Raw genomic sequence first — 27,044 nt, 5'->3', positions numbered from 1 at the left:
TATTTGTGCTCTCTTCCATAATGTATTGTACTTTTTTGTGATGGTATACTGTACATGATCCTGGGAAATGACTAACATGAAATTATGCTACATGTTAATGTAGAATAATGTGGTCTGTGGTTACGCTGATGATTTTCATGAAGTGTAGGCAGTGGATCTGAACTACCAGTAGTATTTGAATTTTGGTTGACAACTTGGTGATGGTCAATATGATCTTTGTATAAGAAAAATTATGAGAATTGTTTGTATGAAGGACTAAATATAATGTGATTGCTGGCAATAACATTTTAAGAGCTCATGAAAAACGTCAAAAGCTGTTTTATATTTTAAATGCATGGCTGCACATAAAATGGTGGGCTGTACTTGTGGAATATTTACTGTTACAACTGCAGTACAAAGTACCTATAATCATGGTTGTCATATTTACTAAATAAACAGAAAACTTTGGATTATATAAATGATATGAAGCCATTTAAGTGAAAAGAAGGGGGATTTTTGTGTTTTCTGAGAACTATTGCGTTGCACAATTTGTTGCGTTTTTATATGGTGACATTACAATAACGCAAATGATGCCTTCCTTAAATGCTTGTTAATAATAATTTTTGTTACATATTTGTGTGTCAAAATGGTGTTATTTCGTCAACTACATGATTTCTAAATTACCTTTTCAAAACTGTAAAAAGAACTATTTACAGTGGAAGATGTTCCTAAAAAATTCAGCACAGAGGTAAATTAGGCACAATGACTTTTGAAGAGAAATTCAATTCAAGACGAAAACAGGAAAAGAAAGGGATACATCACAAAAGAATAATCGAAGAGGGACGGAAATCGGTACATGTGGTGTACATATACAGACAAAACAAATGATTACAGCTTCAAAAAATTTGGATGATTTATTCAAGAGGGAGGGTTTAACAAATTGAGCAAATGAGTAACGTACTGGCTACATCTCTGGGCGTTATGGAAGCAGTTATTCGTCTTGGAACTGATTGACTGAGGGGATGGATGTCCTCCTGAGAGATGCTGTTCCAAATTCTGCCCAATTGGTGCGTTAGATCGTAAAAATCTCGAGCTAGTTGGAGGGCGTTGTCCACAATGCTGCTGATTTCATTGATTGGGGAGATATCCGACGACCTTGCTTGCCAATGTGGCGTTTCAGAAGCACGAAGGCAAAGTGGAGGGACTCTCGTTGTGTGCAGGTGGGCCTTACGTTGCTGAAATTTAAGCCTATGATGATTTACTATGAATGGCAGAAAACGGGCTTACAATATCGTCGACGTACCACAGTGCTGTAAGGGTTCCACAGATGATAACCACAGCGATCCTGCTGTGAAATAAAGTGGCAACCCAGACCATCACCCTTGGCTGTTGGGGCGTATGGCGGTTGAGGGCCACGTTGGTATCCTACTGCTGCCGGGGGCGTCTCTAGACAGGTCTTCGATGGTCATCAAGGGCTGAAATCTCATTAAATGGTGTAGAATTGTCTTCAATGATGAACCCCGCTTCGAACAGAGCCCCAACGACCAGTGAAGATGTGGCTAGAGATGCCCTAGAGAGCAGCAGGATACCAATGTGGCTGTCACCCACCACAAGGACCGACAACCAGTTGTGACGGGCTGGGGTGAGATAGTATTTTATAGCAGAACACGTTTGGTTGTCATCCATGGGACCTTTATAGCACAGCGGTATGTCGACGATACTCCATCCTCCGTTTCGTTGCCCTTCGTGGAAAGCCACCTTGGGCAACAAAATCTGCTCCCCCACACTGCAAGAATTTCTACTTCTTTTTTTCATGCTTGCCAAATCCCAATCATCGCCAGCAAAGCCACCGGATTTGTCCCCAGCTGAGAACGTTTGGAGTATTAGAAGCAGAGTCCTCGAACTAGCTTGGGATTCTCATGATAAAACGCAACAGCTTAACACAGTTTGTCGCGATATCTCTCAGGAGGCCATCCTACAACTTTACCAATCAGTGCCAAGCCGAATAACTGCCTCTGTAAGGGTGAGAGGTGCACCAATGCGCTACTGGCGTGCTCAGTTTGTGAAGCTCTGTTGAATAAATCATCCAATCTCTCTGTTAGCGTGTGCATGAACATCACATCCACCGATTTCTGTCCGATTTCTTATTCTGTATGGATTGGAAATCAAAGAAAATTGTCGTTATTCTGTGATCATATTAGTCTAATGTGTTTAACTGCAAGAAATTGGGTGTTGGGCACAATACATAAGGAAATATGTAAGAATATAAAAGCTAGGAAATAGGAAGAAAGATATACCTTTTTTTATATTCCTTTGCACTTACACATGTGTTATTTGTCAATGCACAAGTGACCTATAGAGATGCATGCCACCATAATTTTATTAAAAAGTGTCTTTCTTCTAGTAGTAGTTCATATTCTATGTACAAACATGATGAGTACTCAATTCAACAAATTTTACTATGTTTTTAATAATTATCTAAACTTTAAAAGCTTTTCCTACTCATGCAAAGAACACCCTAACCCATAGCATAGGTATTATTTAATTCAAATTCCTTAAGGAATGAAAAGAAGATTGCAGATGTAATGAGCACCGAACTATGTTACTTATGCTCGTTAACAATGGCGAATACAAACTTTCACTTTATATAAGACAAAACAAAACGTCAACAAACACACTGGGTGTTTCACAAAAGATCATCCGTGTGATAACAGAGACAGTTGATCGATTAGATTTTTAATTCTATTTTTATAAGGTTATACGAGTGTGACTGAATGTAACTGAAAATTTAGTGAACTGAGAACATTCTTCATATATATGCACGATAACGTGATGGACTCATGGGTCTGTTCAAGTATTGTCCTTTTGTCATGTTTTCCACTCACTTTCCTTCATCTTATTTGTGGTTAGTTTTTTTATCGTTTGCTGGACTTTTGTCAAATCTACTTGCGTAACCCGTAGGAGACCACACGATATTTCTATGTAACATCCTCTCGATAGATCTAGGGGATCACCAAAAAAACTTCTTTTGGTGTGATGCCAAAGGTTCCTGTGAGTCTCAGTAGCAGAACGTGTTGTGCACGTCGCAGGATTTTATATTATGCGAACAGAAGTCTGTGCCCCAAGACACTTGCCGCAAAGCATATGATGGTGATGATACTAGCTCCATGGTAGGCCCTCACAGCTTGGAGCGGTGGAACACTTTTCGCGTAATGTTGCCTGCTTTATGTGATACTCTGTTAGCACATTGTGAGAGTTTACGTGTTTCAACCAAATGGACTGCAACACACTGTGCGCTGGAGATGAAGATGCTTCATAACTTAACTATAGTTTTAATGCATGATATAAATAAACCTTTTAAGAGTAAATGTGTATTTTTCTGCTGGTTTATGCTTAATTTGTTGTCTACACACCACCGCTGCAGCTGGGACACGCCCCCGCCTTCGTTCCCCCATTTCGGCTCTTGAGTTCCTTGACACCACATCCAAAGATATCTTCGGCATATGTCACCATCCAATCGACTTGATTAGCTTCTTCCAGTTGGCATAAGAGAGGTTCCATTAGCAGATCCCAAAATCTCATTTCGGCCCTCTGTGGGCACTTCGTATTAGTTCTTTTGATTACTTTCAGTACACCAGCTGACCATTAGGCAACTCTGTCTTTATAGTAGTATAGACATTGGGGTTCCTGTACTCCTTGAATCTGCACACATAACTATAAATTGTCGGGTACTCCAGGGATCTCACGTAATAATGAAATCGTATTTGTTTTCTTACATAAATGTGTTGTTTCTAACGCATTCTTGAATTCTTAATGAATACTTCTCCATTTCCTATAATCAAACCGGCACTGATTAAGCTGCATAAAGCTACCATCTGCTACACAGGTGTATTTTCTGAACATTTGCAAGTCCTTTAATCAGCTTATAAGATTAGTTTATTCTTTCCCTACAGACTGTTTAACTATTTTCTTATTTCCGTATGCCTTACACGTACGGACTTAAAACAACCGCTCTACGAGGTATGACAAGTGTCGCACTGTTTTGCCTAGCTTTCCTAGGTTGGCACCACTTTCAGTGGTTTCGCGCTAGCTAGAGTGGCGTGAATGTCTGGCGGAGGAGGCGTTTATCTGTCGTTGCAGAGGGCTGACAGAGTGGCCTGTGAGAGACGCCACGAGTGTTGAAGGTGCTGGTGGGCCACCAGTAGAAGTCTGGCGCCAGTCGAGAGAGGGCGTGTCTGTGTGAGATCGCCAGCACAGACGGCATTTATTGTGGGCCTACTGAGGTGAACAGACTTGAGTCGCTGGAACCTGTGGCTTACGGATACTGGCTGGAATGTGTTGGAGTTCCTTGGGTATCTGACATATGGTTTTATACTATGTCCGTGACGTGTATATAGCTGGTTGTGCTATGCAGCATTATACACTAACAGGTACCGTTCCGTAATCTGGTATTTACTAAAACCACATTTTCTGACAACCAACCACAGACAGTGCGTCCCTAGAAAGAAATAATCGATGATGGTGTGTAGAGAGCTAGGGAAGAGAACATGAAAATCTCACACGACGTGCATGGGCTATAGCTCATGTAGTCTTGTAAACCTGTTGGTGGCTGTTTCCCGACTTAATAGAACACAAGTGTCTTGTATAAAATTCTTCGTTTCGACTTCCATTACATAGCTATGCTACGTTGTAAACAATAATCATTTACACGCTATATATACTTCAAGTTGTCTCTGAGTTCGTAGGCGAAATAGAGACTTCATGGAAACATAAAATAAAATGTGGTTTTCTCATCATACTTGCGTCACACGCTTTGTAAAACTTCGGTTTTTCTGTTGGATTATTAAAGTTAATGCAGCAATAATAATAATAATTAAGTTCGCAGTAATAAAGTTTTTGGTTTGGAAGCTCCTTCTGAACAAATGTTTTTGAGATAATAAGTAAATACGATTTTATGGCCATCTATGTCTTTTCAAGTGGAGAGGCACCGCTTTTCCTACTGGACCAAAATGACCCACAACCCACTTTTTTTTTTCAGAGACAACTAACTAGCAGGTAATGCAAATTGGAGACAACCAAACTTAAAAATAATTAGAGCCTACCTAAATGTAATGTTCTGCATATGAAAGATACACGAAAATCGTTGTATATGAATTTTCTTACACTAAAAATTAAGCAAATTGTTGAAAGTTAGTTGATAAATCAAGTCGATGAAACCAAAAAATATATGAATAACAAAAAAAAAAAAACTTGCCTTGTTATAAGTACATCTTCTGCTGTTCATCGATATAATGAAGTAAGCTGACATGCCCTTTTGTTACATGAAAAGACGTACCTATTAGATACAACGTAATTTTTATGTAATTTACGTAACTAAAAAATACTTTTTGATTACCGGTCGTGGACGCTGAATAGACAGAACCAAGTGCAAGAACAGTTTGGAACACATGTAAAATGAGCGAGCCCAATGAACGAAACGGACAACTGGATATTGAACAACTAGGAGAAGTCGGCAGTGGAACTGAGACAGGTGGTCAAGCGACGAACGACGAGTGTGGCTGAGGGAGACCGAGACTGAGACGAGCACGCGACCGAGGCTGGAACGAGAACTGCCTAAGTGACCGCCATGACCGAACTGAACTAGTGAACTATGAACCGATCGTTCCTCGTTCCTGGGAACTATAAGTAGACCGCCGCGACCGAAGTGAACTATGAACCTATCGCTCCTCGTTCCCAGGAACTATAAGTAGACCGCTGCGACCGAAGTGAACTATGAACCGATCGTTCCTTGGAATTCGTTCCTCGGTCCTTTCGTTCATCTTGGTGACCCGTTACTTTGCACCCGTTCGCTCGCGAACTACCCATCTCTACTGCCCACAGTGTATTGCGTTTGCAGTGTAGGGTACAGGTTTTCTGCCGACTGTATGCCAACAGTTGAACAGTCGGTTTGCTAGACGTTGTAATGATGTTTCGTGTCTACCATGGTTAGCTTGTGTCTTCGATAGAATAATAGATAGTTGCTTTCTATTTCTTTACAGAAATGTTATACTTTAGTTTCTGTGGTGTTTTTCGTGCGCCATTTATGCGCGGACGTGACTGAGGCTCGTACGACAAGGCAGTTTTCAAACGACAAACATATGTTTTTCGTGAAAAGGGAAAACAATGTTCTTTATTGTTAAAGTATTTATGGTAGAATTTGATCTCTTAGACTGAATGTATCTCTGAAGTTTCCTTGGACCTTCTCGTTTGCCTTTCGCGGGCAAGTGCTCTACCAACTGAGCTACAAAAGCACGACTCATGCCCCCTCCTCACAGCTTTAATTCCGCCAGTACCTCGTCTCCTACCTTCCAAACTTCACAGAAGTACTCCTGCGAACCTAGCTGGCGGAATTAAAGCTGTGAGGAGTGGGCGTGAGTCGTTCTTCGGTAGCTCAGTTTGTCGAGCACTTGCCTGCGAAAGGCAAAGATCCCGAGTTCGAGTCTCGGTCCGGCACACAGTTTTAATCTGCCAGGAAGTTTCAGTTAATGCATAATCTCCATACTAAATTTACGCATTACAGATCTTCTACAAATAAATTACTGCAAATCTTTGCTAATCACCATTTGGCCATAGATATTGGCTGAATGTACACTGAGGTGACTAAAGTCATACGATACCTCCTAATATCGTGTCGGAGCTCCTTTTTCCCAGCGTAGTGCAGCGACTCGACCTGACATGGACTCAACAAGTCGTTGTAAGCCTTCTACAGATGTACTGATCCTTCTAGCTTCTAGGGCCGTCAGTGATAGCGTAAGTGTTAACAGCGGTGGATTCTGTGCAGGAACGAAAATCTCGATTGCGTCCCATAAATGTTCCACGGATGGCCAAACTATTCGCTCGAACTGTCCAGAATGTTCTTCAAACCAATCACGAACAGTTCTGGCCCGATCTACATCTACATCTACATGACTACTCTGCAATTCACATTTAAGTGCTTGGCAGAGGGTTCATCGAACCACAATCATACTATCTCTCTACTATTCCACTCCCGAACAGCGAGCGGGAAAAACGAACACCTAAACCTTTCTGTTCGAGCTCTGATTTCTCTTATTTTATTTTGATGATCATTCCTACCTATGTAGGTTGGGCTCAACAAAATATTTTCGCATTCGGAAGAGAAAGTTGGTGACTGAAATTTCGTAAAAAGGTCTCGCCGCGACGAAAAACGTCTATGCTGTAATGACTTCCATCCCAACTCGTGTATCATATCTGCCACACTCTCTCCCCTATAACGCGATAATACAAAACGAGCTGCCCTTCTTTGCACCCTCTCGATGTCCTCCGTCAATCCCACCTGGTAAGGATCCCACACCGCGCAGCAATATTCTAACAGAGGACGAACGAGTGTAGTGTAAGCTGTCTCTTTAGTGGACTTGTTGCATCTTCTAAGTGTCCTGCCAATGAAACGCAACCTTTGGCTCGCCTTCCCGACAATATTATCTATGTGGTCCTTCCAACTGAAGTTGTTTGTAATTTTAACACCCAGGTACTTAGTTGAATTGACAGCCTTGAGAATTGTACTATTTATCGAGTAATCGAATTCCAACGGATTTCTTTTGGAACTCATGTGGATCATCTCACACTTTTCGTTATTTAGCGTCAACTGCCACCTGACACACCATACAGCAATCTTTTCTAAATCGCTTTGCAGCTGATACTGGTCTTCGGATGACATGGCGGATTGTCATCCATATAAATTGCACCTTTGTTGGGGTTCGTGAAGTCCATGAATGGCTGAAAATGGTGTCCTAATAACCAAACACAACCATTTACAGTTAATGATTGTTGAACATTGCCATGTTGAAAACAAGAGTCCATGGTTTCGTGTGGTCTGCACCAGTCTGGAATCCTACCATCAGCTCTTACTAACTGAAATTGGGACTCATCTGACCACGACACGGCTTTTCGCTCGTATAGGGCTCAACTGACATATTCACGAGTTCCGGACAGGGGCTTCAAGGCGGTATCGTGCAGTGAGCAAAGGAACCATTGCCGGTCATCTTTTGCCACGGAGCATTAACGACAAAGTTCGCCACATTGCCTAACAGATACGTTCGTCGTACGTTCCTAATTGATTTATGCGATTATATCACATAGTGTTACTTCCCTGTTAGTACTCATGATTCTACGCAAACGCCACTGTTCTCATTCGTTAAGTACAGACCGCCGGCCACTGTGTTGTCCGTGAGAGCGGTATTGACTGAAACGTGGTATTCCCGGCACACTCTTGACACTGTGGATCTCGGAATACTGAATTCCCTAACGATTTGCGAAGTGCATCTAGCTCCACCTATCATTCCGCCTTCAAAGTCTGTTAATTCCAGCCGTGAGGTCGAAAACCTTTTCCCATGATTCACATGAGTACAATTGATGGCTCCGCCAACGCACTACCGTTTTATACTTTGTGTATACCTCACTACCGGCATATTCATACGTGTATATCGCAGTCTCTTACCTTTTGTCACCTCAGTGTAACGAAGCTGAACCGTAGCTGCGAGTAATCAAGCCAAACATAACAAGAACTTTCGTTGGTAATGGGCTCTGTTGCTGTCACATATACGTCTTACGCCAAGAACATTTTGTGAATACAACACTTATTTGATTTAGTATTGACTCATTTCATACTTAACTACTTCCTTTGGTTTATGACTTTCTTCGATACCACTGTACTTCAAATACTTCCAGTTTCTTTCACTCTAGACGTAAATGGTTCCACATTTCAGTTCTACACACCGCTGTCACACAGCGTACATGGCCGGCCGGTGTGGCCATGCGGTTCTAGGCGCTTCAGTCTGGCACCGCGTGACCACTACGGTCGCAGGTTCGAATCCTGCCTCGGGCATGGATGTGTGTGACGTTTTTAGGTTAGTTAGGTTTAAGTAGTTCTAGGTTCTAGGGGACTGATGACCAAAGATGTAAAGTCCCATAGTGCTCAGAGCCATTTGAACCATTTGAACAGCGTACATGTATTATGAAAAATATAGAATTATCTCAAATTCTTCTGCAGCGAGCAACGAGCAAGGTAAGCGTGGCCAACGCCCCATGTAGCCATCTAAAGGACAAACAGGCAGAAAGGTGACGTTGTGGAAATCAGAATAAACTTGGAAAATGTAATAAAACATATAACATTTCACATCAATTTGTGCGCCACACAAAAATGAAAGCCTTTCATTCCAACTATGGAACATGAGATAAGTGTTTTCTGAGGCATCAATTTATTTATGCGTGTCGAAAATTTACGAAGTTATGGAGATTATTGATGTTCATCTCCACATTTAAATTAGTCATATATTTGTGACTTGATGAATCTAAAACGATTCAGTTTTCTCCTCAGTCATATCCATTCAAATGACAACTCTACGATGCCTAAAAGGGGACAGGTCAAGTTTGACAAGCTTTTTAAAATGAGGCCTCTTGGTGATATGTTAAATAAAAGGTTTGCACAATGCTATCAGCCTCATCAAAAAGTAGCAATTGATGAGTCAATGCTAAATTTAAAGGCAGAAGCTCAATGAAGCAATACATGGGGGAAAAGAAGCTATAAAATATGGATGCTTTGTGATGAATCTGCGTATAATTTGAAGTTCCAAATTTATACTGGAAGATTATCTATAGAGAAGTCTGAACTGGGACTGGATGCATGGGTAGTAACAGATTTATGTGAGGAACTTTATGGCAAAAATCATATTGTTTTCATGGATAATTTCTTCACATCTTATAATCTTTTTGTCCTACTAAAAGTCCAGGAAACATTTGCAGTTGGTACTGTGAAACCCACACGTCAATTCCTCCCAAAACTGAAGGAAAATAAAAAGATGAAACGAAAAGACTTTGATCATGGTGTAGCACTTTACAAGTGGATGGACAAACGAGCTGTGAATTTGATCTCTACGTTGCATGATCCTAGTGACACCACATGTGTAAATAGGAAGGAAATAGATGAATCAACTACTGTAGTGGCATGTCCCTGTGTACTGAGGAGTATGAATTTTGTCTACAATTTTGATCGTCTATAAAAGGAGACTATGGTTGTGAGCGCAAAAATAAAAAAAATGGTGGCATAGGCTTTTTTCCACTTTATTGATATATGTGCAATGAATGCGTTTATCATACACAAAGAAACTGAAATGGAACAATTCACGAATAAAGACTTCCGAAGGAAAGGGTACGAAGGACTGCTTGCCAAGGCAATTGTCCATCGCAATGGCCTAAGTAAGAAAGGGAAGAACGTAACACTCCTTAAACATAAACCACACGTGGACAAACACATCAAATTGGAAGGTAGTGAACATCAGCCAAAACAGGCCAGATCAAGAAGATGTGCAGTATGCAACAGACGTACTGTTCCTGTTAGAAAAGTGTGGATGTGTTCATGTAATGTGCCTCTTTGTCTACGAAAAGGCAAAACTTGGTTTCAAACATTTCATTCTCAATAATGATGTTCTTTTGAGTTGTTTGCGTAGATAATTTCCTAAGAAAACTGTTCAAAATTTTACCTCTCAAAATTTCTCAGCAAATAAATAACTAGTGAGCATTATGGGTGGTGGTTAGCAGAGGAAACCACAATTTAATTGACCGTAATTAAAAAAGTAAGCAAAATATTGTACAAGTATAACAAAATAAATTGTTTTGTTTGTTAAGAAGTTTTGTAATTTTGACAAATCAGGTGTTTTCATCTTTTTTAACTTCTTGCCCTTCAAAGAGCAAAAAATTGTGTGGTTAACATTGATAACCACTGCCCCTGAAAGAATTAAGCGGCCCACAGAAATGGAAGTCCAAAAGTGCAAAGTCTGGACTGTAGGGTGAGCACCTCTTTGAACATCCGAGAGTCTCAATCTTTGCTGACGCTCTTCCAATGCTGACCGGCAGCTGTGGAGCCAATTGTCGAGTTGTGATGCGCCGGTCGGCACGAATAGTGGCTTCCGCACGATTCAGCATGTGTGGAGCAGTGGCTGTGACAGGACGTGCCGAGTGTGGCTGATCTTGGAGCTCTGTTTCTTCACTTCCTGGCGCTGTAACTTCCTTTAGTCATCACCTAACTGTACTCCTATCAACTGCAGCATCGCCATACACTGCACACAAACGGTTGTGGATGTTCACGACGGTTTCTTTTTCTACACACAAGAATTAAAATAACTGCACACTGCTTGTAACGTGAGTCGTATGTAGCCGCCATTTTGACACCTTACTACGGCTCTGCCATCTGCCAGTACGTTCGAAACTTCAACGGCGCACAGACAAAAACATTAAATGTGAAGGACCAATAAGAACATTCGTCTACGTATATATACTGGGTATTACAAAAAGGTACGGCCAAACTTTCAGCAAACATTCCTCACACACAAAGAAAGAAAATATGTTTGTGGACATACTTACTTTCCGTGTTAGAGCTCATTTTATTAGTTCTCTTCAAATCATATTAATCATGTAATGGAAACACACAGCAACAGAACGTACCAGCGTGACTTCAAACACTTTGTTACAAGAAATGTTCAAAACGTCCTCCGTTAGCGAGGATACATGCATCCACCCTCCGTCGCATGGAATCCCTGATGCGCTGATGCAACCCTGGAGAATGGCGTATTGTATCACAGCCGTCCACAATACGAGCACGAAGAGTCTGTACATTTGGTACCGGGGTTGTGTAGACAAGAGCTTTCAAATGCCCCCATAAATGAAAGTCAAGACGGTTGAGGTCAGGAGAGCGTGGAGGCCACGGAACTGGTCCGCCTCTAACAATCCATCGGTCACCGAATCTGTTGTTGAGAAGCGTACGAACACTTCGACTGAAATGTGCAGGAGCTCCATCGCGCATGAACCACATGTTGTGTCGTACTCGGAAAGGCACATGTTCTAGCAGAACAGGTAGAGTATCCCGTATGAAATCATGATAACGTGCTCCATTGAGCATAGGTGGAAGAACATGGGGCCCAATCAAGAGATCAACAACAATGCCTGCCCAAACGTTCACAGAAAATCTGTGTTGATGACGTGATTGCACAACTGCGTGCGGATTCTCGTAACCCCACACAGCCCCACAATTTGATCACGTTGGAATGAAGCCTCATCAGTAAAGAGAACATTTGCACTGAAATGAGGATTGACACATTGTTGGATGAACCATTCGCAGAAGTGTACCTGTGGAAGCCAATCAGTTGCTGATAGTGCCTGCACACGCTGTACATGGTACGGAAGCAACTAGTTCTCCCGTAGCACTCTCCATACAGTGACGTTGTCACCGTTACCTTGTACAGCAGTTACGTCTCTGACGCTGACGTTAGGGTTATCGCCAACTGCACGTAGAATTTCCTCGTCCATTGCAGGTGTCCTCGTCGTTCTAGGCCTTCCCCAGTCGCGAGTAATAGGCTGGAATGTTCTGTGCTCCCTAAGACGCCGATCAATTGCTTCGAACGTCTTCCTGTCTGGACGCCTTCGTTCTGGAAATCTGTCTCGATACAAACGTACCGCGCCACGGCTTCTGCCCCGTGCTAATCCATACATCAAATGGACATCTGCCAACTCCGCATTTGTAAATATTGCACTGACTGCAAAACCACGTTCTTGATGAACACTAACCTGTTGATTCTACGTACTGATGTGCTTAATGCTAGTACTGTAGAGCAATGAGTCACGTGTCAACACAAGCACCGCAGTCAACATTACGTTCCTTCAATTGGGCCAAATGGCGGTGAATAGAGTAAGTACAGCACATGCTGACGAAACTAAAATGAGCTCTAACATGGAAATTAAGCGTTTCCGGATACATGTCCACCTAGCATATTTTCTTTATTTGTGTGTGAGGAACGTTTCCTATAAGTTTGGCCGTACCTTATTGAACGACCCTCTTAAGCCTAGTGCTCGTGGGAGACTAAGTTCCATTATGGAAACTAGTTTCTAAGTCCAGAGGGCATCCAAGTCAACCTGAGCAGCAGGGACACCACTCCGAGAGACGAAATAGCCGACCGCACCGTTGCTATTCCGAGCTGTGGACAGAACGTACCACGATGAGAACTTCCTTGTAGACGTCGGTGGTGGCGTTAAATAAGGCTCCATAGCTAACAGAGTCGGCGGCTGGGGTCGCTGTACATTCTCGACGGCCAATCGCTGTATGTTGTGGTTGGCAAACTGCTGTGGCTTGAAGAGCGCGCGCGCGAAGGCGGCCTGCGGGCCGCGCATCGGGAAGTGGCGGCCAACGATGCGTAACGGAGCGGAGATCTAATGGTGGTGGATACCAAAAAATGCATTGCTATTCTTTTGTTTTATCTTTTATTCTTAACAAATTAGAAAATCACTTTTGACTGCGAGGCGTGCGTGGCTCGTGTTCGTGCCATGTGCCATTTGTCATCCTGTTTTTACCGTACTACCACGTTGTTATGTTAATTTCAATTACTGGTGTCACTGAGTTGCCGCCTTGCCTGCCCGTGAGCGGCACCAGCGGCGCTTATCCATATAAACCCTGGCGTATTATCTTTGCTGACTGCTGTTACTTCCCGGTTGTCATGTGTTCGGGGTTAGTTCCGGTCTGCCAGCGAGTTGGGAGGCGCTAGCGCTCTATATTCGGACCTGGCAGTGTTTGACTTAGGACGCGGCAGAAGTTCACTCGGGACACGTCTGCAGTGAGGTCCGGACAGCCATGACTCGCCCGACGGTTGCCGATGCATATCACTTGAGTGCGGACCACCTTCGTTGATCATCGGTCGGTCGTCTTGTCGGACGACGTGTATGTTGGCCGGCGATCGCTTATGGGTTGCTTGCGTGTGCCGACTCGTGATTCGTTCTTGTTATTTCACACTCGCTGCCGTTAGTATTGTCCAGTCCTACCTGCAAGTGTTAGAGTGTGTGGCGCTGTTCCCATTGTTATGAGGTCCGTGGCTCACCGACCCTGGATTTAATTTACCAGAAAGTCAAGACTGTTCAGATTGTGCCGTTTCGTTCTCGTTGTTGGCTGTTGCGACATTCCCATGAGCAACAATGTGTGTCTTACATTTGGCAAAAGGTTTAGCCACCATCCAGTGGGTTCTAACTGTATTTGGTTATTTGCAATCGAAGTTCACCAGCGGAATTTTCTGCCATGTGCCTATTAACGTTCCGGTAACCTGCCCTGGCTGTTGACGTAAATTTAGGCAGTCCTTTCCTCACCGTGTTGTCGCTGTCCAGCATGGTGTGTAGTTCGACAGCTTAATGTATGCTTGGTTGTGCGCGTCAATGCCTTTTACGTTTGCGTTGAACTCCAGGTGTGTGCTGGTCGAGTGGAGCCCAAGTTACCTTGTCGGTTGGTCCATTGACTACCTGTTGGTTGGTTGTCGTCGGATCGAGAATCGTTGGGCTGACTGCCTGTCACTCCTAAGTGAACTTTAGTATTTCAAGTGCTGGCAGACCCCGTAACTTCCGAGCGCCGTTTGTAGCACTGCCTTTTCTTATTGTCTGATGTGTGTATTTGCATGGCTCATAGCCGATGATTTTTAGTGGTGTTTGAAGTCATGGGCCTTCAGCCACCTTAAAATTAAAGTTCCTTGCTTTTCAGGTGTTAGATTGTTTGGGCCTTCAGCCTGATTAAAATATTGTTTAAAGATAAAGCCTTGGGCCTTCTGCCTAATAAAAATTATTTTAGTTGCATTTTAAGTCATGGGCCTTCAGCCACTTTAAAATTAAAGTTCCTTGGTTGCCAAGTGTTAGATTGTTAGGGGCCTTCAGCCTAATTTAAGGTAAGGCTTCGTTGTTTAAATTAATTTTGCTTGAGTTTTAAGTAGTGGGGCCTTCAGCCGTTTTTTAAATTAAGGATCTTTCTCTTTCGAGCAGCAGACTGTTTGGGGCCTTCAGCCTAATTGAAGATAAGGCCTTCTAGCATGTGTTTGTTTATTTAATTTTACGATGAGTCTTACATCATCGGCCTTCAGCCGTCTTTAAATTAAGGCTGTTCCTTTTTAACGCTTAGATTTTTGGGTCTTGAGCCAAATTATAGAACTTATTTAACGTGTGGCCTTCTGCCTTCTAAATATTCTTTTTGGTGTCTGAATTTTGAGTTAATGGCTTTTAGCAGTTCCTTTTAAATTAAAGTGGTTGTGTGCTTAAGGCATAAGATAGTGTAGCGTATTCAGCCGGTAACCAAGTTCAAGAATTTGTACTCTGTTTGGTCAAATAAATAAAGTTATATGTGTTAGAGTGTAACTGACAGCCGCTCATTTTGGCCCCTTTCCACAATTCCAACTACCTGTCCTGTTCTGCGGGTTTATCAGGGCGTTTCAAACTGTGTCATCTTAAATTTATTTCATTTTCGTCTTTGTGAGTACTACATATCCATATGGCAGAAGAACCGATTAACAGTATCACTGACAGCCCCCTATCCCCTGCCCTCCTCCATATGGGACAGGCAGATGAAACAAACAAAGAAAAGGAAGTAATAGTTGAATTTCTGGATCATCTTAACAAGTTTAACGAAAACATCATAGCTATCTGATCTCAACCTCCGTTTTTTTATTTTCTCGCCGTCCACATCAGTTTCAAAAAACGACATTCGTTCTTACAGTCATTTTGCACTGCAGACGTATTTACAGTGGCTTCTGCCTCAGAGACGACATTTATTGCAGGAGCTGCAGTTTCACATCTCATTTACTCGTCCATGCTTATTACTGTCTTCAGAAAGAGAACTTCGCTTCTAATTTTACAACTTCTTGATATCATGGAGAAACCGCCAACGCTTAGGATAAGCAAAGAAACTCCAGTGTACGTATGCAGTGTTAGTGCTAGAAACCATCCCGACATTGGGCTATACTCGGTTTATCGAAACCGCACGCGCGAGTGGAGCATTCGAGTCTGTCAAAAGGTTCCCCAGAGGATTTTCTTGTTTGCAAGATAAATTCTAGAACTGAAAATCTGCCCCAGAATGTTCCCAACTGGGTCCCCCAGTGTCCCACTGACAACTTATCTGGTATTTGGCTGAAAAATCCATGCCTCTGTAACTGGTATTACTCTGTGCTATACTTAGTAAAAATTACTGTAACAGTCTCGTGCGACAGATCCAGTTCATATAAGCACAGTCACCACACTATTGTAACAGCAATGTTTGGAAACGATTTTTTCAAAATTGAAGTGCGGTATAATAGTTTAAGCAATCAAATCTAAACTCAGAATTATACTTTGGGGATCTTAGAAGAGTACAGTAGAATAGTCACAAAGTTGACTGACCTATCTCGTCGGGCAGATGCGGCTGCATCCTGAGCCAGTCTTGCACAGACGCTATGGTCCTCTTGATGTCCTCTTCGTCTGTCCCCAGATTTTTCCTAATGGTCTCCACTTGCTCCCGCGTCGCAGGGGTGAGGCTGTAGCGATCGCTCGTTACTGGTTTTCTGTAAGCAGAAGAAAGGGCTCGTTGCCAGAGAGTCGCACCGAAACTCAAAGTTCTCCAAACTTCAGACAGTGGGTGCAAATTTCGCCGCTTGTGACATATACATCTGCTGCTTCGGCACAAAATCATCATTTAATTATTTGTTCATTCGAAGATAAACACGTTTTATGGTCCTTTACCTCAGTCGTTAAAAACAGAACCCTTAAAGGATCAACTACATGAAGACGGAGTGTCTGTTCTTTCGGATATAAAGTCCTGATGCAGCTGGCATCAATGGCCCCTCCCCTTTCCCCTCCTTTCTCCTACCAACACCACCAATTTACGTAATGTAGAATCACTTTGTTTCTCTGTTTGTCCGACTGTCAAAAACCTTGTTTCTCAGGTGCGAGTAGACAAATCAAGTTTAAGTCACATACAAATGTCTGTAGGCCTTAGGTTGTGCAATAAATGTAACCTTCTAAGTTAGTGCCACCAAAAGATACGGCTATTTATGCCACATATTTTGACACTCGCAAACTGACTCATCAAAAGTTACCTCTCGCCTAAAATCATAAAATTTGGCAAGAAGCACGATTTCGCAGTACAAGTAAAGGAAAAAATTGGATAGTCCTTAATTCGTAACTGCAAATATGAAAAAAAATTCTTTTGTTGTTTCCACCGACGCCAAATTTGAAATTAAAAAAATTGGTCGCAACGTTAAAAGTCAAATATCAGGCAAGGAGTGAAGTTATTGCTTATACAACACATTCCGGAATTTATCCATGATCAGACATGCACGAGCGATAGCTGTATTTACATATGGCGTTTTCAGTTGTATGTGAAACAAATATTAGCGGACTATTTTATTCGACTTTTACTGTTGCGAACCAGTCAGCCTGCAGAACTACCGATTATTTTTATAATGGTCGCTTGCCTCTTGCAAAGACTTTATGTCATATTTGTATTATTGACATTAAAACACTCTCGAAAATCTTGGAATCCTTGAAACGATATCATATCAGTATTAATGTCGATAAGAGGTAAAAATGGTCGAGATTCTCAATTCCCTGTGTGGATGAACATTCTATATACATAATGAAGTTTGCAAGAAACCCTTAGTCTCAATAGGACCTGGCCAGCTTTTTATTTTGTATACGAATAGATATTAGGCAAAACTATCAGTTTTCACTGACCGATGAATGGACAAATATGTGTCTATCTTTCCTCCTCGCTATCGTACACATAGGCCAGTAAAGAATATGGTTTCATTGAGAACCATTGTCTGGTACCACTGCCAACAGTGAAAACAGCTGCCAAGAAAAATAATAATGAGTGGTTTGATTTGATTTGTACGATGGACCTAGAAAGAACTGTCTCGTTCTCACAGTTCAAAATATGCAGTTTTATTAAATTAACAGTAACTAATTTTATTTCAGACCTTTGTACTCGTCATGTTGGTGTCAAAACAATGTGTTAGTAGCAAAGGAACGGCAAATTGCTGACGAATATTGAAACTTTCAAGAAAAGTGGAAAGTGGAGTATTTCCTTGTGAAGTACAAAACAAATAAACTGCTTAAGAAATAGTAATGTTACTCGGGTACCACAGCTGATAACATTATTCGTCATTATGAAAAATTTGTATCAAAGCATTATTTTTCGAGTGTTTAATGAGCCAAAATGAATTTAAAGAGGTGAAGTCGGAGTTGGCGTAACAACAGTGCATATTTGCTGAAGTATCAAAAGACTGTAAAGGTGTTGTGTATACCAGCTGCTTGTTCTCAGAGTTGGTAGCTAGTACCTAGTAGTACTTTAAAGGTTTTTCACTAAAGATTATACAGTTATAGATAAATATACAGAAATTACGAGTATAAATAATTACTACTAATACCTAATCTAGGAATACATTGATGCGCAAGAAGTCACAACAAAGAACAAACAACTGATGAATAATGAAATACCTGCTTGAGACATACTAGTCTCAACTTTATCTATGATAATGATTTAGCCTGAAGCAATGTACTAAAATTTGTACCAGCGCTAGTATTCGACTCAGGTTCTCCTGCTTACTAGGCAATGCGCTAAGTACTGAGACACACTTTTCTTCAGGCGTTAACCACTACGCTATCTTTTCCTTTTTCCACTGGGGAAACATTTCAGTCACTGGCCTTTGCAACAAGAATATATAATAAATAATATAGAGGTCTGAGATAATACATCTTTTATATGAATAAGAAGGGCCCAGAATATTTTAGAAAACAAAAGGTGAAAAGAATTGCAAGGTGGTGGAATCAGCCGTGCTATGTTTATCTCCAGAGCTCACGACACTATCAATTATGCTACATTTTTTTCCCTTAACTACTGCGCCACTTTTTTCAGATGATTATTTTTTTTACCACACAATTACACCGCTGTCTTTTTCTAAATTTAGCGTTAACCACCGTACCATCTTCTTTTTAAATGTATATAATCACTGTGCTATTACTTTTTTGTGCAAGTAAGTGGAATTTAGGTGGTGGCAAAGAGGGCAGCGGTCAAGAATTCTGATGCCCGGCCACTATGCCGACCCCACACCTGTCACCCATTCACATTTCTTGTAATATCTCTTGTTTTTCTATTTTTATTGTCTTTGAGAAGACTTTCAGCACCAGGTAGGCGGAGGAAAAGTGGGCAGGGGTCGAAGATTCCAAGGCCTGGCCACAATGCCTCCTCCATACCTATCACACAGTTGCTCCGTTATTCCCACGTATTCCCTCGTTCGTTACCGTATACACCTTAAATTGCAGAACGAGACTGGATTAGTAATTCAGGTAAGATAAATAAGAGATTGCCACTTCCAATGGTGTGAGTTCCTTGTAGGACATAACTCACAACAGGCAAAAAGGTAAGAGAGAAATCCATAACATACATTCATCCGAAAAAATTTGCACAATATAAATAATTATGCACTGCATGTATGTGATGTTTGTAAGGAAGCCACATGTTTTTCAACAAACGAAACAAAATTCAGCGCCAGTGGGGTTTTGCCAAATTACAACAGTTCTCATTTTAGAACCACTACAAGAAAAATTCCAGGAATAGTAGAAGAGAAAAAGAAAACCTTCCTTCTCTTTGTAGCCCACATAAATTAGAGTTTTGTTCGTTAACACGTAAAGTACGAACTGACCCATAAACCGTAAATAACTGTTATTCTTTGCGGACGGGTACAAATAGTTCAAATGGATCCAAGCACTAGCCCCCTAGACATAGAACTACTTAAACCAAACTAACCTCAGGACATCACACACAACTATGGCCGAGGCAGGATTCGAACCTGCGACCGTAGCAGACGCGCGGTTCCAGACTAAAGCGCCTAGAAGCTCTCGGCCACTCCGGCCGGCTTTAAACAGTTCAGCTGTTCCGTACCGATAAAAGTTATTTCTGTGCCGTCTTTCATTAGTCCCAGATGGCGCATTAACAATAATTAAAATGAGGCCACGAAGTTGGACGTTTATACCCGACCAGTCTATAAAATAGCTTGAGTTCGACACGCGATATCCTCTTTGAATAAAACTGCTGTTCTTCCTTTATTTCCGATGTTGATGATGGTTTCATAAGCTGTTATTTCAGCTACTGTAGTTGTTACAACCTCATGTAACATGGCAACATTCTTGTCAAAATTGTTCAAATGGCTCTGAACACTATGGGACTCAACTTCTAAGGGTATCAGTCCCCTAGAACGTAGAACTACTTAAACCAAACTATCCTAAGGACATCACACACATCCATGCCCGAGGCAGGATTCAAACCTGCGACTGTAGCGGTCTCGCGGTTCGAGACTATAGCGCCTAGAACCGCACGGCCATCCATATCAGCGGCATAAATATGGCCGCCGAACTTATCCGGGAGTCATTAACTGTAGTTAACTTGTAAGTCTGCATGTAAGTGTTTACTACTGCTCAGAATCTTCCGACCAAAGCGTGCTCCGAACCGAAAGAGACACGGAAGACGCTAACATGGTTGTGTTTATGTGACTGTCTCCATCTGAACGTTCTTATTCCGAATGGGACCCATTACCCTCATTGCAACAGCCACAGCCGTTTAAACTGTCTGAGATTTTTTAAGGTTATCTCTGGTGCTTCTTCTTTTCCTTTCTAATTCCTGTGTCTCTTCCTGACTTTGTATTATAGGGGTCGATTCGTTTGTTTAGACGACCTTTTTCAATTGTCCTTATTTGATACTGGGTGATCGGTCCGGTCGTTGAATGTGGGTTGTTTGGGTTTGTGTCCTCGTCAACTAGCATGTCACTACCCACTGATGGCATCGGAACATCATTGAGATTGCAACCTAGTGGTACGTCTTTTCCAGGTGTTATGCTACCGTCTAAATTCTGAGGATTAGTCTTTCCTCGAGAGGTGTGATTCAATCATTTTGGCAGGATAATCATTGAACTTTGTTCATTCGTAAGTAGGCTAGATGCAGTTGAATCCCGATTCCCTCCATTTTCTCCCTGACGTGATATGTAAGGGGTCCTGCCCATTCCCGGTTTCTTATAATTGGCTGATAAGGACTACACATACAACAGTTTTTGTTGATGTCGCACACCGCCCGCGGAGGTGACTGCCTGGTTTTCCCTCCGTAAAGACTCTACACGGGGACTGGTTTCTTCAAGATAATCCCTGGATCCATATAGCATGCAGGTCCTTGTTTGGCCGTCATGAACAACCGAGGCTTTGAAGCCTTGAACCGTAAAATACGACGGGATGTGCTTATGAAGATCAGTTGTAGCATTTCGCACACCATTGTCAACACTGAAATGTTTGTTGCCCGTCCATTTCCACCAGCAACGTGAAAAATCGTTCCATAGGACGTTAACGCTTCTTTGATGAGACTGAATTTCAGTTCAAATGGGAGATTGAATATGCGCACAGACCGCAACCCTAAACCAGCATAGCTGACCGCGATTGAACTAGATTCACCATTAGAATGAAGAAAGCTCGCGAAATCTCCTGTGTTTGTCAGAATCCGGGTACTTGTTTCAGCGTCTCGTACTTTAACATACACTGCATTACCAAGTAAATCATATACCAAGCCGTGAACGTCATCGTCATGTAAACTTATCTTTTCGAACAACCAGTAGTCGAATTCTCAAACTTTCGGCCTGTCATATAAGAACGGGAGCAAACATTTCGCCGTAGATTACCTAATATGAGCTTCCATAGCTGAATGGCTGCGTTGTACTCACAAACTACAGCGACACACGGACGACGAGGTGCCCCAGTCGCGGCGAGCCCCCCACAAAGCACTGACACGCCTGAGAAGCGGAACAGCAATGGTCGGAGACGTGAATTTGAATTGTATAGGGAAGGGCGACATACTACGGTAACCGATGCGCATATGATAGCCACACTGCTATTGAGGTGGAGCAGTTAGTGTAGCTGCCTAGCAAGCACTAGACCCTAGTTAAAATCCCGCCACTGGTACAAATTTTAATTCACTGCTTCTGCCTACATCACAATTGATATTCATGTTACACGACGTAGGAACAGTCGCTGTAAAAAGATCCTAACGAACAGCTACCAGATACTATCATCACTTCCTGTCAAAAAGAATCTGTTTCAAAGCACACAAGAATTGGTGCTATCAATGAATGCGTGCCCGTCTGAACCAGTTTCCAAGCGAACACTGCTAAGGGAACTGCATGCAATGGCTATTATGAGCCGAGTGCTTCACAACGGCTATTTCTCGTAGTGATTCATCAAGCTAACATCATCAGTGGGGCTACCCCACTATAAACAAACGAGAAATTAGGCTGACAAAGTGGAGAGGAGCGATGCAGAAGAATGAACCCCTCTTACAGAGCTGGGAGACTACAACAGTGTTTCTCGTTCTAGCAAAAGCAGAGCTGACGAGTGGTCAGCTGAGCTGGACCTACCTAGCGTCGTATCAATCAAACTCAGACCCTGTGTAGGATAAGGATTAGTCTCTTCACTAATTTCCAAATTACGGTGCAAACAACGTCACAGAAAGCAAAGCGGAGTGTACAAAACATTTCATAAGGCCTGTCGCACAATTGCTTGCCGATATTTGCATGGTCGTGAACGTGGCACTTCTGGTTACCTAACCATAGACGGAAGCATCCCCGTAAGAAAAAAGAACTGCCGCACTAAGTGTCCGAAAAACACACTGAAGTGACAAAAGTCCTGCAATATTTCCAAATTTCGTGTCGGGCCTCCTTTTGTCAGTGTAGTGTAGCAGTTCGATGCGTCATGGACTCAACAAGTCGTTGGAGGACCTTGCAGTAGAACTGAAACAAATGAGCCCTCGATCACTATTACACTCCTGGAAATGGAAAAAAGAACACATTGACACCGGTGTGTCAGACCCACCATACTTGCTCCGGACACTGCGAGATGGCTGTACAAGCAATGATCACACGCACGGCACAGCGGACACACCAGGAACCGCGGTGTTGGCCGTCGAATGGCGCTAGCTGCGCAGCATTTGTGCACCGCCGCCGTCAGTGTCAGCCAGTTTGCCGTGGCATACGGAGCTCCATCGCAGTCTTTAACACTGGTAGCATGCCGCGACAGCGTGGACGTGAACCATATGTCCAGTTGACGGACTTTGAGCGAGGGCGTATAGTGGGCATGCGGGAGGCCGGGTGGACGTACCGCCGAATTGCTCAACACGTGGGGCGTGAGGTCTCCACAGTACATCGATGTTGTCGCCAGTGGTCGGCGGAAGGTGCACGTGCCCGTCGACCTGGGACCGGACCGCAGCGACGCACGGATGCACGCCAAGGCCGTAGGATCGTACGCAGTGCCGTAGGGGACCGCACCGCCACTTCCCAGCAAATTAGGGACACTGTTGCACTTGGGGTATCGGCGAGGACCATTCGCAACCGTCTCCATGAATCTGGGCTACGGTCCTGCACACCGTTAGGCCGTCTTCCGCTCACGCCCCAACATCGTGCAGCCCGCCTCCAGTGGTGTCGCGACAGGCGTGAATGGAGGGACGAATGGAGACGTGTCGTCTTCAGCGATGAGAGTCGCTTCTGCCTTGGTGCCAATGATGATCGTATGAGTGTTTGGCGCCGTGCAGGTGAGCGCCACAATCAGGACTGCATACGACCGAGGCACACAGGGCCAACACCTGGCATCATGGTGTGGGGAGCGATCTCCTACACTGGCCGTACACCTCTGGTGATCGTCAAGGGGACACTGAACAGTGCACGGTACATCCAAACCGTCATCGAACCCATCGTTCTACCATTCCTAGACCGGCAAGGGAACTTGATGTTCCAACAGGACAATGCACGTCCGCATGTATCCCGTGCCACCCAACGTGGTCTAGAAGGTGTAAGTCAACTACCCTGGCCAGCAAGATCTCCGGATCTGTCCCCCATTGAGCATGTTTGGGACTGGATGCAGCGTCGTCTCACGCGGTCTGCACGTCCAGCACGAACGCTGGTCCAACTGAGGCGCCAGGTGGAAATGGCATGGCAAGCCGTTCCACAGGACTACATCCAGCATCTCTACGATCGTCTCCATGGGAGAACAGCAGCCTGCATTGCTGCGAAAGGTGGATATACACTGTACTAGTGCCGACATTGTGCATGCTCTGTTGCCTGTGTCTATGTGCCTGTGGTTCTGTCAGTGTGATCATGTGATGTATCTGACCCCAGGAATGTGTCAATAAAGTTTCCCCTTCCTGGGACAATGAATTCACGGTGTTCTTATTTCAATTTCCAGGAGTCTTATTGACCAGGTTTCAACACTTCTAAGAGCGCCTTCATCAGAATTTAAACAATGAAAATAGCCTATAACATAGTTACAAATTTATAGGAAAGGACGTTCTTTATATAAGAAGTGTAAGTACTGACTAACGATAAAGGCTGGCCGCGGTGGTCTCGCGGTTCTAGGCGCGCAGTCCGGAACCATGCGACTACTATGGTCGCAGGTTCGAATCCTGCCTCGGGCATGGATGTGTGTGATGTCCTTAGGTTAGTTAGGTTTAAGTAGTTCTAAGTTCTAGGGGACTGATGACCAGAGCAGTTGAGTCCCATAGTGCTCAGAGCCATATGAACCATATATAACAATAAAGGACAGAGGCAGTACTTACATGTCACATATAAAATAATGAACAGGCCAGAACGACTATAGGCACAAAATATATAAAAGGGAATGCGTGAAGGTGAGCCACTATGGGCTGCTCGTACCTGTACAGTCACAGCTTGCAATGGACTCAGGCGCCCGCGTTAACAAGTGCGGGCAGGTCATGTGACATTGCATCTAGAGTGTCATCTAGTAGCCGCAGGTACAACTTGGCTACTTAACATTCACCTTTAGACAGACGAAAATTATATTGTTCAGTACATAATGTATAAAGGAATATTTTGCTTAACAGTGTCAGACAAAGTAACATTTTGTCTGCATCAGAGCTTAGTAGCACAGTTTGAAGCATAAAAACGTCATTACAGAAAATACAGGAAGGGCTGAATGACACAGCTGGTAGAAAGCGATATAACATGAAATACAGCCAATAAACCATTTAATAAACGAAACACTATGAGTTAACTTAATCGGAAAAAAAAACATTTCGGTAAACTGCACAAGGAGACCCGAAATTAAATGTCAAGTAACGGATATATACCGTTGAAGAAATTTTTATTACGCAACTGCAGTTGTTCATTGAGAATGAGATTATCTCTGGAATCGCGCGACCGCTACGGTCGCAGGTTCGAATCCTGCCTCGGGTATGAATGTGTGTCATGTCCTTAGGTTACTTAGGTTTAAGTAGTTCTAAATTCTAGGGGACTGATGACAGCTGTTAAATCCCATAATGCTCAGAGCCATTTGAACTATTTTTTGAGATTATCACTTCGAGAATGTTTTTTAAAAATCTCCAATTCTTCCAGAATGTCTAATTTACGTCCTGTCTTCTTTGTGTGAAAAATGTTGATATCGCAAATAGCTTTAGGCGCGTGATCTGTAATTAGAAGATGGTCGGCAAAAGACGAATTTTGGGTGTTAGTGTCACTTTTTCTTAATAGCTCTTCTTTATATCTGGCTGTATAGGCACGTCCTGTTTATGCTATGTAGTAAGAAGAGCAGATATCGCAGGCAATATTATTGACACCAGAACTTTCTAAAGGAAAACTAATCGATTTTAAATCATTAATGAAGATTTTTTTCACATTATTATTGGTAGAAAATGCAACGTTGCAGTTGTAATTATTAGGAAGAGGGCGTTGGATCTGGTAGGAGGCGGGCCCCACGAAAGGAATGGAGAAATACTTTTTTGGTTTAGATTCAATGATAGAACTGCCGAGCATAGTAACTTTTTTAGTAGTTTTTTTAAGGATGTCATCTACTATGCTAGCTTTATACTCGTTATTAACTGCTATCGTTTTGAGTAAATTGATTTAGTCGTTGAATTTTTCTTTCGAAAGTGAAATGGAAGGAGCTCGGTGAATAGCATAATGAAAGAAGGCGTTTTTATGAGACTGCGGATAAATGGAGGACGCAGGTACGATCTGATCAGTATATGTTTCATTACGAAAAATATTAAATGAGATTTTATTATCTTCTATTGTAATCGTCAAGTCAAGGAAGTTTAATTGGTTGGCATCCTTCTCAAGTTCGATGGTGAAAGATATTTTCTCATGAAGATCACTGAAAGATGATTAAAGTATCATCAACGTTTCTGAAATAGGAGAGAATGTCTAGTGATGTAGCTAAAAAACTTTTCTTCTAGAAAGTTGATGAAAATATCAGCAATGATACCAGCTAAGGGATTTCCCATACAGAGACCGTGGGATTGCTCGTACAGGTGTTCATTAAATTCACAACTGTTGTACTTGACTACGACAGTGATGGATTCATGAAGTCAGTGATTTATTCATATTAAAGATCTTTTTGAAATGACGAATTTTTTTCTAAGATTGTAAGCGTCTCCTGTACAGGGACTCTAGTATAAAGATTTTTCATGTCTATTGAAAACAGTTTGGTGTCTGAACTGCATTCTAAATCTTCTATTTTTAGGACTAAGGCATGGCTATTGGGGACGGAATAATTGTTCTCGAAAACGAATGATTTTTTTCAGAATTTCATGTAGAAATTTGGCCAAATCGTGGTATGTTACACGCTATTCATACTATTAGATAATGGGCGGATCGGATGGTTAGGTTAGTGAATTTTAAATTGAGATCGAAGTTTTTGCGGCTGAGGGTTCATGTTCAAATGTGTGTGAAACCTTATGGGACTTAACTGCTGAGGTCATCAGTCCCTAAGCTTACACACTACTTAACCTAAATTATCCTAAGGACAAAGACACACACCCATGCCCAAGGGAAGACTCGAACCTCTGCTGGGACCAGTCGCAGAGTCCATGACTGCAGCGCCTCAATCGGCTCGGCTAATCCCGTATGTTAATGAGCATTTTCTTCTGAAAAGGTTTGATTAGAAATTTTTCGTTACTGATGGCTGACTTGACTTCTTTTTGTGATTCTGAAGTCGGATCCTATGCAGTTCCGAAATATTATTTTCGCTAAGAGAATCTGAGGTTTTGGAAATATATTCAGAACTGTAGGCGATAACTAAAGAGCAACCTTTGACTTTCCCTATGAATCAGTAACTACGTTATAGGCCGTTTTAATTCTGATGAAGGCACTTTTACAAGTGTTGAAACCTGGCCAATAAGACTAAAAATAATAGTGAGCGAG

General features: G+C 42.5%; 1 long non-coding RNA gene across 2 annotated transcripts in view; it reads right to left on the bottom strand.

Annotated features, from left to right (window-relative positions):
- Positions 1-27,044, bottom strand: part of LOC126273005 (uncharacterized) — a 95,858-nt gene that overhangs the window by 65,046 nt on the left and 3,768 nt on the right. For both annotated transcript variants that reach the window (XR_007549293.1, XR_007549292.1), the window contains exon 2: positions 16,204-16,364. This is a non-coding gene — a long non-coding RNA (uncharacterized LOC126273005). The remainder of the gene's footprint in view (positions 1-16,203; positions 16,365-27,044) is intronic.

Source organism: Schistocerca gregaria, chromosome 5 (assembly GCF_023897955.1).
Source record: "Schistocerca gregaria isolate iqSchGreg1 chromosome 5, iqSchGreg1.2, whole genome shotgun sequence".
Taxonomy (NCBI): domain Eukaryota; kingdom Metazoa; phylum Arthropoda; class Insecta; order Orthoptera; family Acrididae; genus Schistocerca; species Schistocerca gregaria.
The sequence above is the reverse complement of the archived record's forward strand: the minus strand, read 5'-3'. Positions and strand labels throughout refer to the sequence as shown.